The 18,639-nt window shown below is 42.0% G+C and overlaps 1 protein-coding gene across 4 annotated transcripts in view; it reads right to left on the bottom strand.

Moving 5' to 3' along the window:
* The window catches only part of SHANK2 (SH3 and multiple ankyrin repeat domains 2), a 621,242-nt gene that overhangs the window by 56,516 nt on the left and 546,087 nt on the right, over positions 1–18,639 (bottom strand). The window lies entirely within an intron of this gene.

The raw sequence follows: 18,639 nt of genomic DNA, 5'->3' as shown, positions 1-18,639 counted from the left end.
TCTTCTTTAAAATCTGACTGAAGAAGGTAATTGTTATAATCTATGAAGTACTTAAATGTATATTTCACCTGTGCTAATTCCTTTAATGGCATAGAAACTCTAGAAGAGTGGATTAAAATATGGATCTTGGTATTAAATATAATTATGTTATCTGAAATATAACAAACTTTTTTTCTTGAAGTTTCACTTGTTTAAAAAAATCCTATATAAAAATGATTATGTTTTTAAACTCTGTATTTGCTCGCTGTGGATTTTGTACAAAAAATTAAGCAACAGTCATGAGGCAAACACTTCTGGATTTATTAAAGACAAACACATTATTTTGAATTTGTATATATTAGTATTGATTTCAAATGTGCACAATTAACATGTGGGTTCTCCAGAGGACAAGACTACTATTGGACATGAAAGCTTTGGCTTTTAACAATGTGAAGACAATAATTGGAGAAGATGCAGATAACAGTTTGATGGAGTGCTGTAAGACACTGTTCAACAGTAGACACATATATTACAACAAATTAGCTTCACTAATAGAAAAGTAGAACGATGCATTTCCACAGGAATGTAATATGTATATGGCCATGTATCACCTACCACTAATGCATCCATCCTACTGTATCGTTTTGGGCATACCTCTGCTCTCAAGTACACAGTGAAAACACAAACTAAACTTAAAATTTAGAAAAGAAAGGGCTATGTACAGTGGTGCCCTTTACATTTGTCATTTGCTTTAGATAACTAAAGTATTGGAGGGAAGCGGCTGATCAAAACACAAGATGGTGCTATGGACTAGCCACTCTATGATGGGTATGCTCATAGGCGAGTGCCTTAACCACTAGGCTATCGGATGTTCCCAGGTGGGCTTTTCTCAGTCTCTCCTGTTGAAGCTGGTCCACTTTGTATAACATTCCTGCATAGTCACCTGGCCAGAAAAAGAGAGAGAAAAAGACTCTATAGCCTGGTGGTTCAGGCACTCACCTGGGAGGTGGGATAACCCAGGCGATATCCCTCAGCTCCATGAATAATTCCTTTTATAAAGTGGAACACTTCAATGGGAAAGACAGAGTTGTAACCCATCACCTGGTGGTTAGTGCACTCACTTGGGGGTGGGGAGATGTAGATTCAAGTCCCTCCTCCAGAGTGAGGATTCAAACATGAGACTCCCACATCCCAGCTGAATGCCTTAACTACTGGGTATAAATGGGCAATATCACCATCAGCATTTTGTGAATACAGCCCTTCTTTTCTTTTCTTTCCCTTTCCTTTTTTTAAAATACCCAAGATGAAGTGTTCCATTCAACAGAAATACATTTTTTCAGTTTGCCAAAAAATTTTGATTTTGGTTCAACTCAAACCAATTAAAAAAAATTCAGAATTGCCAGCTAACTGAAAAATCAGTTATTTGCATAAGGACAACATTATGTAGGGCCTCCGAAGGGACAGCAGCCTGAATATGCGACAATAAAAGAGGGGGCCAATGGTCAGATTTTAGTCATGGCAGTGAGGCAGACGCTAATGACAACCATAAAAAGAATGAGCCAGTTATTTAATTTATAACCATCAGATGCAACAACTGCACACAACACTGAAAATTACCGCAATGCCTGAAAGCTGAATCTACTTCAAAAATGAGGTCAAATATGAAATTGACTCAGAGAATTCTGCAAAGCCAGTTTCTGTGGATTTAATATTACACACACACACACACACACACACACACACACACACACACACACACACACACACACAGTAGTTTTGCTTGCCCCAAATGTGGCTTTTGCTATGTACTCTTCATGCTAGATGGGAAGATTTGATTATCGCTAAACATGCATCATCCCACACAAAGTAGCTCTATTAGAGCGCCATTATTTTCTCCTTTCCAACATGATTAGGCTATAAACAGACTTGCCAAGATCGGAATAGCACTACTGGATTTACATGCGTATGTAGAGTAGGGAAGGTGAAAAAGTACAATTATAAAAAGATGTGGGCTTTTCATAAAAGCATGTTTTAATGGATCTCCAGTAGGTGCTGATGTGGATTTTCTTGACACGGGTAGTAGGAATTCATTCCAAGGGGTATTGCTGTGATATAGGTAATTATGAAATGGGCTGGTAAAAAAATCCTGTATATTTTATGTCAGCAGGTGTATTAGATGGAAACATTCACCATAGCAGCCTTCCTGTTGGAATATGCAAAAGGAAAGCCTCCAGTAGAGAAATGGTTAAGGATTTCTTCGCTTAAAAAAAAAAATCCATTTAAGTTAATTCCCTCCATGCATCATGACAAGAAGAGCCTTATTTGACAGCAGATACATACACTTGCCTTCACCAGGAATTGATTCTTCTATTTTTCTGGCCATTCTCTCAGCAGAAAAAGTTATCAGCTATTTGCAAAAGCACTTATGTTAGCAGACTCCAGTAATCTCTCTTATGGTGTTATCTGGCTAATAGTGCATCGAGTCAGACCTAAATGTAAACCTTCTGCAGTTCCCATATTTCCAGGCCCAAAATCATCAACCTATTTGAAACCGTGAAAAACAAAATTGTGGATTCACATATGTCCACAAATACCTCCCTACACACTTTAAAATATTTTAGCACATATGCACATACTTAAAACAGACTAAACACAAATATTACAATTTGCATCAGCAAAACCAGTATCCCATAATTGAGTTTGTAAGTGCAAACACTAACACTTGCACGTTCACAAAGGCTACATGACCACGTACAGTTTCATGCACCTGTATGAAGGCTGGCTTCTGAAAATTCACCCTTATAAATGTAGAATGGGTACACTGCAAAATTCCATTGATTTTAATAGCGCTCCAAGTACCACCACATATTAGTCGTACACGTACTTTTACAATTCAACAGCATTATAATATTCATGTCAAACAGAACATCTCGATCACTTATCGAGCAACTATTTGTTGTGACAGGCTCTGTTAGGGATATGCATTGCACAGTAGCCTCCCAAGAGGAAGCGTGCAGTATTTCTGTTGCACAAAATCACAGGCAGTTCTACCTCATGCTGAACCTTGGACTAATGAGCTAGAAAATGTATGATGTCACTTATGTGATAATGTTTTCATCAAGTGGTTTTTTTTCCCCTCCATCTCTGTTTTTATAACTAAAAAATGGAAACTGTATATAAAAATCCACATGAAAAGCTCCATCTGGTTATCTCTGAGATCTGCTGACATAAAATGGGCAGACAAATTAAGTGACTTGGCCAAGGTCACACAGGAAATCTGTGGGGAGCTTCAAATTATCTCTTGAGTCCCAGTCCAGTACTTTAATCACAAGACCATTTAAAAAGCAGAGATTGATTCTGGAGCCTGATTTTAGAACTGGGTCAAATCTCTTTATGATGGACAGAAGCAATACCTGACAAACTTTGAGGGGGTTTAAAATGTGGACTCAGATACATATTTGGTGGCTCAGACCTCTCCTTTGTGTTTAAAACATGACAATAAATCATGGAACTTTAATTAACAAAGCACTGTGTCATCAATATTGCAGCTGTCTCTCTCAGCCATAAGCCACACTGCAACAATGAGAGCAGAGTCCATGGTTCTGCAGCTTCTGTACACAGCACATCCTAGCAGGCTAATGAATACTATGGCAAATAGACTAAAAATAAAATATCGATGTGGGAGCTTTTTCTTTGGGGTAGGGAGAAAAATAGAAGGGGAAAGGCAAAGGTTCCAAATCATACCAATGATTTAGATTTTTTTGAAATGTGTGTCACTCACCATCCATCCCAAGCCACTGTAAAAATTATCCCCTACAGTTTCCTCTTAAGGAAAATTCTTTATGCCTTAGGTTAAATTGAGAATTGATACACTGCATACAAATCATTGAGGATCCCAAGCCCGACAATAAGGGATTTGTATACATAAATCCAGCTATCCACAGGATCTCTTTTTTGGTACATCGTACTGTGCGAGCCAAGCTACTGAAATTAATCAATAATTTCCTGTGTGGCAGTCCAAACACTAAAACATGGTAACAATGGCACATAAAATATGTAACCACTTCAGCATCTCTGACAAGTTTACACAAATACTGACTGAGCTGCAGCAGAAACATAAGAAACATCATCTGAAGCAGATGGTTCCTCATTGGAACTCAACTTCTAATGTGCCTGAGCAACTCCTGAAGTAAGAGACCATTTATGCCTGGGCAGGCAAGTAGAAAAAAAACCCTTGGTAAAGCAGCTGATATCCTGATCTCCAAAATGTATCTCTTACATTACACACACACCAAAAGTCACGACTAGCAGCTCCATACATGCTGTTCACTTGAAATTACAGTGTCAAGTATTTTTCGATTTATAAACAAACACTGGTGAGACACAGAACTTGACATTTGGAAACTCAATTCTGCAATTTGTTTTCTCAATGATTTTTATACCAGCACACTTGTTCACTGCTTTGTTGTTATGGGATAGCTCATAAATGCTATGCTTCTGGATTGAATTTATGAGGTTTCTTCAAAGAAAAAAAGTAATGAAATATTTACAACATTTGGGAAAATAATACATTCAAAAATTACAGGGAACACTATGAAGTCCATCAAGTATTGCACTATACCTCTAACTTTTTTGGGGAGGAGCTCAGATACGATGGTGGCAGGATACAGTACAAATCCCTAATATATAGGAAAATATATCTTATGTAGATAAAAATTCATTATTTAAAATCTTTTGAAGACTCTTTTGGACACCTGTTTAGCTGTTTAAATGCTGTGAACTTTTCACTGAAACTAAGTGACAAAGATTTGTCTTGAGCCTTAAACTATTATGATACGATTATGTTCTAGAAAGTAAAGTTAGAAGCAATTCCTCCCCCCTCTCTTCTCTCCATTACACTATCCCCCCAAACCCTTCCCCAATGACCATTATACCTATTTTTTCAAACAGATGGGAGGATACAGGTAGTATTCTTTGCTTAATAATGTGATTTATGTATTGAAGAGCAAGACTAGCTGCTGAAATTTACTGGGAAGGTCACATGCAGATTATAAGATGCTTAAGTATGCTTTACTTATATCCCTTTAAAGCTGTCTTGAGGTCACTGGTATTAATTAATTGCTGTCTCCCAAGTGAGAGATGTTAGGATAGTGTAAATATTATTCAGAGGCTTAGAAGTTTAACTTCTAGATTTACTGACACAAAGACCCTTTTGAGTTGTATGAGACAATACCATTACACAGATATCTATCATGTTTATAAATAGAAATGTGCAGTAACATCACAGGTGTCTCAAACTGCAGAAATAATTCTGCATTCTGTGTACAATTTCTATTCCATTAATGGCCTATGAGAAATGTGCTGTAGTCTGTTAAAATCTACGACAGCCTGATCAAAAACAAAAAATCTATTGGCTCATTACGTATATCATACAATGATAAATGAGGAAAATCCTAGAAGGCCAAATATGATATCACATTATGCGATGTGACATGCTCAGTGATAAGTGTGTCTAGCAGTAACGTATGTTTTGCAGATCATTACGTACTGCCAGTTAGTAATTAACTTACTGGATTTCTAAAAGTTTTGAATCATTCTTTGGTGTGGTCTACGCTACAAAGTTAGCTTGACATTAGCCATCTTGTGTTGACCTAGTTCTGCATGTGTCTACACTTAAATTTGTCTCCCATCGATGTAAGTGCCCCATTATGCCAACACAGTAATACCAGCTCCCTGAGTGGCATTTAGCCATGGTCGACGCAGCACGAGTGTGGACACTGCGTTACTTATGTTGACCCTAACAGGCCTCCAGCAGCTGTCCCATAATGCCTGACACAAACTGCTCTGGTCACAACAGTGAACTCTACTGCCCAAGGGTCATGTAGACAAGAAGCCCTCCCTTGCCCTTTAAAACCCTGTGAATTTTTGAAATGCCTTTTCCTGGTCATCCAGCTTGGTGAGCACATCTCTATCTGCTCTCCATTGTTGTGTGCAAATGCCCAGCTGACCATGCTGGCTACACACTCCAGACTCACTCTGGCTTGGTATAAAGAGAAGATATTGGATCTCCCGCACCCATGGGGAGAAGAGGCTATGCAGGCACAACTCTGAGCCAGTCAGTGTTTCTATGGCATCTACAAGCAAACTGATTGGGACATGCAGGAGGGATAGGACAGCGACCAGCAGCAGTGCCATGCGAAAGCCAAGGAACTGCAGCAGGCATATCAGAAGGCCAGGGAGGCCAACAATCATTCCTGTGCTGACCCACAGACCTGCTGCTTTCATAAAGACTTACATGCCACACTTGGCTGAGACCCCACCTCCACCTTGCACACCACTGTCAATACCTTTCTGGAGGAGCCAGAGTCACAAGCCTTTGCCGTGAACAGCGAAAAGGAAGTGATGTACAAGGAAGAGTATGGGGGATAGGTGACTGTGGGGGTCCACCTGTGCTGTGAGCCAGGACCTATTTTTGAGTCCAACCAGTGCCTGCAGTCGAGCACCCGTGAGCCTGAACCCGGGGAAGTAACCTGGGTAAGTGTGTAAATAAATTTCCCATTACAGTGATGGTGACCCCCAACTTATCAAGACACAGCTACTGAGTTTTCATTAATTTACTCATATCAGAAGAGGTAGCAGTACAACAAAGAAAGGTAGCATTGCTATCTGATTTTCATTACCCCTTTAGAGTTAGGCAGGAGGTCCATGTGGAGCAGTTTCTTTATGTACACAGGGATATCCCTTGAATGCTCCTGAGAGATCTCAATGCAACTTCCATTGAGGTAAACTGCAATCCTCAGCCAAAGGTTTCTAAGGATGCCTGCCTTATTTCTTCCTCTACGGTAGAACACTTTCCCACCCCATTCGGGAATAACTTTGTTAGGCACCATTGCAGTACACAAGCTATCAGCCTACAGGTGCGGGCGACTTTGGGATGCCAGCAGTAGCTGTGCTCTCTCTGCCTTTGTTATCCTCAGGCGTGAGATACCAGCTAAAACCACCATCACCTGTCAAAATGGAACCAGTATTCAATGCCAGTGTCCTATACTCAGTTTAATGCAACTGAGCAATTCCTTTCTCATGTCCCTCTCCCCTGGAAGGTCATACTCATCATGGCTTGAGCCGAGATTGGCACTGGGTATCAGATACTCCAAAGCAGAAGTGCCGATAAGTATGTCTTGTTTAACGTTTTAGGGGAACAAGGGAAGGGGGAAGTTCTGAATCTTAATTTTCACTTTCCATTCCTATTATATGACAATACCATCTCTGTGTGTTATTTGTACTTGTGGCAGTTGCGGCCTTGAGCTTTACACTCTCAACCCTAGCGGAACAGCTAAGCCAAATAAGGAGGGGGAAAAAAGAGGACACAGGAAGTCATATTCTGTGAGCTCCTGCAAGCCAATACTGCGGCAGACCTTGAACAGAGTGCCTGGAGAATGACTATTGCAAACTTATAGAGAAACATAGGGCAAGTTTCCACAATGTGATCGCCACTCGCTTGTCTACTATCAGTGCAGCTCTCAGTTTGGTGTTCCTGTGTTGGATGGTTGGGGCAAGCTCAGCAGACAGATCCAGGAAGTGGCCTTTCACATCCAAAAGTTCTGCAGCCACTGCTCAGCATCCCAAACCTGCATTATGATGCAATTCCACCAGTCAGTGCTTGTTTCTCAGGCCCCTAAGTGGTCCTCCACCACCTTCAGCTGCTCAATGAATGCCACCAAAAAACCTTGAATTGGTTCTCATTATGTCCCATTGCAAACTGAGCACCAGGAAATCATCATGTTCCCCATGGTTCTTCTTGCAGCTCTGCAAATACCAGAGAATCAGGTGTCCTGTGTTTGCAACACTCACGACAATAGCGCAGAGCTGTGCAGGCTCCATGCCTCTGTCATAGATGGCAGACAATAAGTAGTCTCACAAGCAGGTTTGTGGGAAATTGAAATAAGTGAAAAAATTATGGGATGAAGAATGTTGCACTAGGGGAAGTTGACTTTTTGCTCCCAGTCACCCCTGAAAGACTTGTTTTAGCCCCACCATGCATTGCCAAAACTTTCAAACGATAGTATGCTTAAAAATGCTGGGCTGCACACTGGGATACTTACCGATGGTGCACTGCACATCAACACAAGCACTCCTGGTGATTATGCACAGCACTGACGCAAGGAGTTAAGTACACATGTGCACAAGCGCTATGCTAACTGTGATGCCTGAATGCTGACGCAACTTGTATCAGCAAAACTTTGTAGTGTGGACATGACCTTATTTTGTTCGTGTCATTTTCATGCAGCCCTCAGAAAAGATTGATAAAGTGAATAAACTGGTGAAAAAGTTAGATATTTTCAACTTGGTGGAACATTTTATTCAAACATGTATTGAACAAACATGAGAGTTAGTTTCTATGTGTAACAGGGAAGTTTTTTTTCTTCTTTTGAAATTTCCTGGCTGGATTGCAGAATTTTCAAAGATCTCAGGATACATTTTGAAAAGTGTATCAACCCTAATGGAAGAGTCCTATAGACTGTAATAGAAAATGATAGCTTTTCTATAATCTTCTTTTCACCATTCTTTAGAATTATGCATCAAGAAAAATCTCTACTGCATTCTATGGGACAGTTGTACAAAACCTCAGAAAGAACCATAAGGTCTCCATGTTCTTAAAGAAATTTCATCCCTATTAAATTCTCAATCCTAATTGTCATAAGGAAATCTACAAAAATAGATAAAACAGTGACTTAAGGATTACACTTCTGTGTGTACACTTGGAGATAGAATAATTTAGAAAATCCAGTATTGGACCTAGTTCCATCTACAGCTTTTTCTGTGAACAACCCAAGTTCCTAATTATCAGCACAAATCAGTAAGAAGGGAGGAAACATATACAGACTAATAAATTTTAAAAATCTTATTGTCTTCTAACCCTGATGTTAAAAGCTGCTTCTTATCTGTGTTCAGTTTAGGAGAAAATGTGATCAATATTTTAGGACACATGGGCAATCGGAATAATAAAGTACCTCCTTGTCCGACATTTTCTTTAGGACTAAAGTTCTAAACACATTATTTTCCTCTAACGAATTTATATTTTCTGTATATTCAAATGAAAAAAAAAGGTCTTCTTTAAATGGGAGTATTCTGCAGAAATCCATCTTTAGAGAACATGTAATACACCCAAGTCAACAGACTCCTCTGCTTCCCGATTCCTCAGTGGGTTATTATTTGTCTCATAAAAAAGAAGTCCCATGTAACACAAAACACCCTTTTAATAGTATTGCTGCTGTGCAGCCAGGGGCAGAACCTGTTGTGTTACATTACAGGCCTGCCAAGTATGAACTATGACAGAGATTGTTGCTTGTCTACTGCCCGTGCCAGGGGCAGCTGCAAGACTCTCGGCATTTATTTTAGCCGGAGCCCCAGGCCCTTTAAATCAAGACTGGAGTCCTGGGCAATTGGAAGCTGTGGTAAGTAAAGAAAACCATCATGAGACAGACACACAGAAGACCTAAGCACCACTCAGTAACCTGGAGACACCCCCATTAAACAGAATTACTGTCTCCATTAAGTAGTACTCATTGCTATTATGAATCACTGGATTTAAGTCACGTTTGCTAGGATATGTCACAATTAAGCACATCTCAGTGGAATATACAGTTATCAATGGAATTATACCTTGGATGAATTTGGCCAATCATTTTCATATGGTAACTTGAGAGAAAGATTCCATATTTTTGTAAGATGGGAGAAAAAAATTCTATTGCTGTATAATCTATTACAGTATTTCACAGAAAACAACCACTCCCAAAAACCTCCAAAACACAACAGAACAAAACCCACCATCACAGACATCGAACAGCTTTTTATTCCTGTGAACACTTCAAAATGGTATGGTGACTGATTGGTACAGTAAAAGCTGTGTTATCTGGCACTTTACGAACTGGAAAGCTCTAGAAACCAGTATTTTTGTTAGGGTTGCCAGGTATCCGGATCTGGGCAGCGCTCACCTCAGCCTTAAGCGGCGACATGACCCTGCTGCTCTTAGGCAGAGGTGCAGCCAGGTAGCACTGTGTGCTGTCCCCGCCCCACCCAGAGCACTGGCTCAGCAGCTCCCATTGGCCAGGAACCGCAGCCAACGGGAGCTGCAGGGGCAGCGTCTGCAGGCAGAGGCAGCGCGCAGAGCAGCCTGGCCACGCCTCCACCTTGGACAGCAGGGACATGTTCCCACTTGCGGGGAGCCGCCCAAGGTGAGCGCTACCCAGATCTGGCACCTCAAAACCCCTCTCTCACCACAACCTCCTGCCCCCTCCCACACCAAAATTCCCTCCCTCCACTGGTAAGTATAACTCTTAGTTAACCAGAATATTTGACTAGCCAGCACCTCCTATTCCCCCAACATGCTGGATAACAAAGCTTTTACTGTATATGCCTGTACAAATCTGGATCAGAGTTATGAGTTTTACTTGATATTGTAACAGGGGAGAAAGGCAGTATGGGCTGGTATGGTGCACCGGTAAAAAGTGGCCACCTGTACTGCTGACTTTGAAGCCTGCTGCGGCAGCGCTTTAACATCCCTTCCCCTTTTGCCCCCTCTCCCCCCGGCCAATGGTGGAGGGGCAAAAGGAGCAGCTACCCTAGGGCCGACGGGCGGGGAGGGAGGTGCAAAAGGAGCAGCTGCCCTGGGGCCGGCGATCTAAAAGGGCCTGGGGCTCTGGCCACTGCCCTTTAAATCGCCGCTGGAGTCCCAGGCAGTGCAGGCAGGCAGGCTGGCTGGGGGACGCTGACCTCCAGCCCCGCCCCTCCCACCTGGGGCCCCTCTCCTTCTGGGGGGCAAAGCTTCCCCCGCCTTACTGGTAAGAGAGAAATTTTACTTTCACCCTATTGTAACCACTATGTTGAAGTAGGTGTCTTACATTCTGAGCATGTAATAGACTGCAGAGAGCTGTCAAGAAGAGACCAAGGCAGTTTATTGTGTACCTCCTCGAACAGACAAACAGAAGAGTCATCAATGGCCAATCGAAGGGCACCCCACTATCACAATGGTCTTGCTATAAAGAGTGGCCACGCTGAAGGAAACTGGTTTTCCCTGTTTGGAGTTCAGGAGGGCAGCGATTTCCCAGCTAAATACCTGACTGGGCCTATAAAGCTGGTCAATCACATGACAGAGTGGGCAGAAACCTAAAAGCCCAATGCTATTCAACATTTTCAGCAACGAACTGGAACGACGTATAAAATTACTGCCGATGAACTTCACAGATGACAACAGTTTGATAGAATGGTAAATAATGATGAGGACCACGCAGTAATACACAGTGATCTGTCTTGTTTGGTAAGATGGAGCCATTCAAACATCTAGGAATGAGGAACACAAGCCATACCTACAGAATGGAGGACTGCATTCTGGAAAGCAGAGATTCTGAAAAGAATCGAAAGGTCATAGTGGACAAGTACTGAGAATGAATTCCCAGTGTGACACGAGTGGCAAAATGGGCTAATGTGATCCTTGAATGTGAGTACAAGTAGGGATGTGATATTCCTTCCACAGCATTGGTGAGACAGATATTGGATACTGTGTCCAGTTCCACATTTTGAAACAGATGTTGGAAAAATTGAAGAGGATGCAAGAAAGAGCCACAAAAATGATTCAAGGACTGGAGAAAATGGCTTACAGTGAGAGCTTAAAGAGCTCAATCTGTTTAGTTTATCAAAAGGAAGACAGAGGTGACTTGATTGCAGTGTACAAGCATCTTCAGGAAGAAAACATACTGGGTATTAAAGAGCTTTCTATTCTCACAGAGAAAGGCATAACAAGAATCCATGGCTGGAAGCTGAAGCCAGACAAATTCAAATTGTAAATAAGGCACAATTTTTTAACAGTGATTGACCATGATTAACAAAGTCCTAAGGGGAGGGGTGGATTTTTCATCTCTTAAGGTCTTCAAATTGGCATTCCAATCCAAAAAGATATATCCTTTTGCTAAACACAAGTTATCGATACCTCAATACAGGGGTACACCAGTTGAAATTTAAGGGCCTGTGGTACAGGTGGCCAGACAGTAGATGATCTTATGGTTCTTTCTGACCTTAAAATCTATAGGGTAAAGAAGGATATTATAAGAGTTCTCACCTGGCTACTGTTGTCAAGAAACCCATTTTGTTGGTATGCTCACTATAACACCATGTTTGCAGATTTATAAATTCTGTTGCTATTTTCAATTGTATCTAGCGACAAATGGCTTAAATCAGGTTAGCTCTTGAGTGGCTGAACAACATATTTTACTTTATTTTGTTGTAGTACTTGATTGCATTACTTGATATGTGCTTGCCTGATGTATTTGAGCTGGGTTTTTACCTAAGGGCAGATCATCCTTCTGTTAAGTTTGCTTTTGTTTTATGCAAAAATAATTATACAAACACAGGAAAAATATTTAATTATTTTGGTATATTCAGATGCTCTTTTTTGGTAAATGCTCCAAATGTTTATTAAAATTTGAAGGTGAACACAGCAGAGAATCTGTAACTTAATGTTTACATTATAAGCACAAAGCCTACAATTAATCTGTGCCTAGATTCTATGATGAAACACTATAAATACCTAAGCTATACAGAAATATAAATCGCTATTCAGAGCTCACCTGTCTACGATAGCTAGAAGAGTGCATGTAACTGCTTTTTGTAACTGCTTAATCTCTGCCCTGATCTTTTTAGGGCCAGTGCATAGTCTAAGATATGTGGAAGAGTTTCTGATGTTGAGCAGACTTGTTGGGAAGTACTCCAAAATCTGGACCATTTTTGTAGGCAAGTACGTAGTGTCAAAGACATTCTGCTGTGTAATAATACCTCTTGCACCTCCGTCAAATAGGAGCTTTCTAGGTGTTTGAACCAACAAGGAGCCATGCTTTGAGGTGGAGAATCGCCAGGTCAGGATGTAGGGTACGTCCTCTGTTCTGTAAGAGGAGGTACGGAGTGACTGGAAGAGAGATCGGCCAGCACATCACGAGCTATGGCAGGTAAGGCTACCGTTGTCTGTCTCGACCAAGTAAAGGAGCGATCAGAATGACACATGCTCCATCTCTTTTTATTGTCAGCAAGACTTTCAATTGTAGGGAAAAAGGAGGAAAGGCATAAAGAAGATCCCTGTCCCAAGGGAGGAGAAAAACATTGCTTAGGCGGGACAGTTGTCTTATCCCTGCTCTAGAACAATAGTGTGGACATTTCTTGTTAATGTAAGTGGCAAACAAGTCTGTGGTCAGCATCCCCCACTGCCTGAATAGATCGTGAAGTACTACTGGGTCTAGTTCCCACTCCTGGTCATTGGGAATTTGCGACAGACTGTCCACCATTGAGTTTTTTTAGTTGTTTTTGTTTGCTCTATTGTTAAGTTACAAAATCTAATAATTCACAATGGGTCTTCTAGTCATTATTTCAAACTAACAAAGTTCTATTGTACTTAATATTCATGCAGAATGTTCCTTTATCATCTCAAGTAACAGTACAGATGCTAGAGAATGATTTATTTTGGGTTACTAAATAACAGTATTAGACATATGAAGGAAACAATCACCCAAAACATGTGTGTCATCATGCGTAATGTTCACACTAAACCTTCCATTAGGTTGGATTTTATTTGTAAACAATTAAATGTGGAATTTTAGTCTTATGTGATCTGATGACTCACAGAACATGAGTGCTGGCCTTTAAAGTGGCCCCAGCTACCCTATGACAGAATGCTTGTCCTGGGGCAATATCCTTGCAAGCAAAAATAAAATACAGTCAGGCAATGTGTTTGCTTTATGCATTGCTCCAAATCTGTGTGCTTGCAACACCTCACTTTCAAAAATGGGACTTAGGAACTTTTAAAAATTTTACCCAAAATGCTCAGAAGCCTCAGTGCCCCACTGTTTGCCAGGGTCAGAACTTGTCTTAATTTCTTGGGAGAATGACATGTGGCATGTTGGGTCCCTGACCAAAAAAATATGGAGATTATCCAAGGCATTTTTATTTGAAAAAAGCCAAAGCTCCCTGTGTTCTGCCGTACACACATCACACACTGCAGACGGTCCTACTTTACTAGTCCCCTTACACTTAAGAAGGCACCATAGTAGACTGACAGCAGTCTTTTTGTTTTGTGTTTGGACAGAGCCTAGCACAATGAGGTCCTGGTCTCTGACTGGGATCCCTAGGCATTACTTCAATATAAATACATAATCATAATTTGGGATTTTCCAAATATACAGTCCCATTCCTGACGGCAAATAAATCAAGTAATCAATTAGTATTTGTAGATATCATTCCTTCTAATGCAACTCTACCAATAAGAATGCATTCCTTATAAAACAGATACAAACTGTAGATATCCAGGGGCAACAATTTTTGAACAATAGGCTTACAAAAAAAAACCCTCAATCAGATCATATATACCATCCCACATTCTGTCCACAAGGCCAGATTTAAATATCTCCAAAACTTAGAAAGATTTCTAATCTCTACTAGAAAAACACTTTTTCTAAATCTATAAAGAGATAATCTAGAAGAAAAAAACACCACATGCAGGCTCAGCCTAACCTATTAGCTTCCAAGCCAGGAAAAGCTGTTCACCAAATCAAGCAGCTTAGTACAATCATAGATCAAGTGAGGTGGAAAAGGTTCAGGAGTAGTCTTGGCTTCATCAGAGCCTAACTCATTTGAAAAAGCTCAGTGTTAAAGCGCAAGGATCACTAAAAGATATTACAAAAAGGATGAAAAATGAGATGTCCTGCTTGGGTTAAATGGGTGGGGAGGGGGAGGGAAGGAATGGGGGTTTGAAGAGACGGTCTTTCAATTAAAGGGTGACTTCTGCTTCCCAGAGGAAGGCAGCTATATCACCACAATGTCCATAGAAGGGGAGAAGGTGTGGTTCCAGAATTCAGAGAGATGCGATCAGGGAGTATCTTGAATTCACATGAAAGCAGAAACTTGCAATTAAAGGGGAGTGCCAGAGAGAGAGAAAACATGGCTAGCAGTCCATCAAATCTTCTACTCTCTACATTAAATGAGAGCCAGAGCACTTGAATTAAGGAGCACTATGTAAGAGCTTTTGTCCTCACTCCATTCTCACAGCTGTCAGCTGCAAGGATGACAAAGCTGGGCCATATCCTGACTTTTTCTCCAGATATGAGCACTGCTTCCACAGCTGTGTGCACCAGAAGGCGCTTTGACCTCACAATCCATGAATACTTCGCCAAAACAAGTGATTGGCTTCTACCATTCTTTTTATGCAAATTAACAGTACTTCAACACATCTGTGGGACATTATAAAGCTATTCTTCCCATACAGAGAGAATAAATGACTAGATGTTCTGAGAGAACTAGTCTGCTGATTTCAATTCGCTCCCTCCTTCCCCTTACAGTAACCACTAGGTTAGCCACTAACTGTATTCTTACTTACCCCTGGTCTACACAATGGAGTTAGGTAGAATTTATCTGTGTTAGGTCGATTTTATAATGAATGCGTCTACATAACCAACACAGTTCCGTCGACTTAAAGGGCTCTTAAAATCGACTTCTGTACTTCTCCCTGGAGAGGGGAGTAGTGCTAAAATCGACCTAGTGGGTCGAATTTGGGGGTAGTGCAGACGCAATTCGACGTTATTGGCCTCCAGGAGCTATCCCAGAGTGCTCCAATGTGACTGCTCTGGACAGCATTTTCAACTCTGATGCACTAGCCAGGTACACAGGAAAAGCCCTGGGGAATTTTGAATTTCATTTCCTGTTTGGTCAGCGTGGCGAGCTCAGCAGCACAGGTGACCATGCAGTCCCCCCAGAATCACAAATGAGCTCCAGCATGGACCAAACGAGACACACTGGATCTGATTGCTGTATGGGGAGAAGAATCTGTACAGGCAGAACGCCGATCAAAAAGAAAAAATGCTAATATATATGCCAAAATCGCACAAGGCATGATGGACAGAGGCTACAACAGGGACACACAGCAGTGCCATGTGAAAGTTAAGGAGCTCAGGCAAAGCTACCTGACAAAGACAAAGGAGGCAAACGGTCATTCTGGTTCAGCGCCCCATACATGCCGCTTCTATGATCAGCTGCATGGCATTCTTAAACACAAAAAAGAATCTTACAAGAAGTGGAAGACTGGACAAATGACCAGGGAGCATAAAAACATTGCTCAGGCATGCAGGAGTTGCAGCTAGCAAGGGATGTTAAGAGTAACAAGAAGGGTTTCTTCAGGTATGTTAGCAACAAGAAGAAAGTCAAGGAAAGTGTGGGCTTCTTACTGAATGAGGGAGTCAATCTAGTGACAGAGGATGTGGAAAAAGCTAATGTACTCAATGCTTTTTTTGCCTCTATCTTCACAAACAAGTTCAGCTCCCAGTCTACCACACTGGGCAGCACAGCATGGGGAGGAGGTGACCAGCCCTCTGTGGAGAAAGAAGTGGTTCAAAACTATTTAGAAAAGCTGGACGAGTACAAGTCCATGGGGCATGATGCGCCGCATCCAAGGGTGCTAAAGGAGTTGGCGGATGTGATTGCAGAGCCATTGGCAATTATCTTTGAAAACTCATGGCGATCCGGGGAGGTCCTGAATGATTGGAAAAAGGCTAATGTAGTGCCCATCTTTAAAAAAGGGAAGGAGGAGGGTTTGGGGAACTACAGGCCTGTAACAGTACAGATGCTAGAGAATGATTTATTTTGGGTTACTAAACAACAGTATTAGATGTATGAAGGAAACAATCAGCCAAAACATGTGTGTCATAATGGGTAATGTTCACACTAAACCTTCCATTAGGTTGGATTTTATTTGTAAACAATTAAACATGGAATTTTAGTCTTATGTGATCTGATGATTCACAGAACATGGAGTGCTGGCATTTAAAGTGGCCCCAGCTACCTTATGACAGAATGCTGTCCTCAGTCCCTGGAAAAATCATGGAGCAGATTCCTCATGGAATCAATTCTGAAGCACTTAGAGAAGAGGAAAGTGATCAGGAACAGTCAGCATGGATTCACCAAGGGCAAGTCATGCCTGACAAACCTATTTGCTTTCTATGAGGAGATAACTGGCTCTGTGGATGAGGGGAAAGCAGTGGATGTGTTATTCCTTGACTTTAGCAAAGGTTTTGATACGGTCTCCCACAGTATTCTAGCCAGCAAGTTAAAGAAGTATGGGCTGGATGAATGGACTATAAGGTGGATAGAAAGCTGGCTAGATCGTCGGGCTCGATGGTTGTGATCAATGGCTCCATGTCTAGTTGGCAGCTGGTATCAAGCAGAGTGCCCCAAGGGTCAATCCTGGGGCCGGTTTTGGTCAATATCGTCATTAATGATCTGGAGGATGGCGTGGACTGCACCCTCAGCAACTTTGCAGATGACATTAAACTGGGAGGAGTGGTAGATATGCTGGAGGGTAGGGATAGCATACAGAGGGACCTAGACAAATTAGAGGATTAGGCCAAAAGAAATCTGATGAGGTTCAACCAGGACAAGTGCAGAGTCCTGCACTTAGGATAGAAGAATCCCATGCACTGGTACAGACTAGGGACCGAATGGCTAGGCAGTAGTTCTGCAGAATCGGACCTAGAGGTTACAGTGGACGAGAAGCTGGATATGAGTCGACAGTGCGCCCTTGTTGCCAAGAAGGCTAATGGCATTTTGGGCTGTACAAGTAGGGGCATTGCCAGCAGATTGACGGACATGATCATTCCCTCTATTCAACATTGGTGAGGCCTCATCTGAGTAGTATGTCCAGTTTTGGGCCCCACACTACAAGAAGGATGTGGAAAATTGGAAAGAGTCCAGTGGAGGGCAACAAAAATGATTAGGGGGCTGAAGCACATGACTTATGAGGAGAGGCTGAGGGAACTGGGATTGTTTAGTCTGCAGAAGAGAAGAATAAGGGGGGATTTGATAGCTGCTTTCAACTACCTGAAAGGGGCTTCCAAAGAGGATGGCTCTAGAGCGTTCTCAGTTGTACCCGATGACAGAACAAGGAGTAATGGTCTCAAGTTGCAGTGGGGGAAGTTTAGGTTGGATATTTGGAAAAACTTTTTCACTAGAAGGTTACCTAGGGAGGTGGTGGAATCTCCTTCTTTAGAGGTATTTAAGGTCAGGCTTGACAAAGCCCTGGCTGGGATGATTTAGTTGGGGATTGATCCTGCTTTACTAGATGACCTCCTGAGGTCCCTTCCAACCCTGATATTCTGTGATTCTAAGGGGGGAGCCTACCACTACCCCACCACTGTCTGTGGACACCTGCAAGGGGGGAGTCTCCCGCAACAGGGAGGAGGATTTTGTGGATGATGAGGAGGAGGAGAACATGCAGCAGGCAAGTGGTGAATCCGTTCTCCCCGGCAGCCAGGACCTTTTCATCACCCTGGAGCCAATACCCTCCCAAAGGCGGGATCCCTGACCCTGAAGGCGGAGAAGGCACCTTTGGTGAGTGCACATTTGTAACTACACTACAGGGTTTAAAAGCAATTTTTTTAATGTTGGATTTGCCCTGAAGACTTGGGATGCATTCAGGGCCAGTACAGCAACTGGAAAAGTCTGTTAACGTGTCTGGGGATGGAGCAGGAATCCTCCAGGGACATCTTCATGAAGCTCTCCTGGAGGTACTCTGAAAGCCTTTGCAGAAGGTTTCTGGGGAGGGCTGCCTTATTTCGTCCTCCATGGTAGGAC

Source organism: Trachemys scripta, chromosome 4 (genome assembly GCF_013100865.1).
Source record: "Trachemys scripta elegans isolate TJP31775 chromosome 4, CAS_Tse_1.0, whole genome shotgun sequence".
In the NCBI taxonomy this organism is placed as follows: Eukaryota; Metazoa; Chordata; order Testudines; family Emydidae; genus Trachemys; species Trachemys scripta.
Note: the sequence above shows the minus strand (reverse complement) of the source record. Positions and strands in the feature narration are given on the sequence as shown.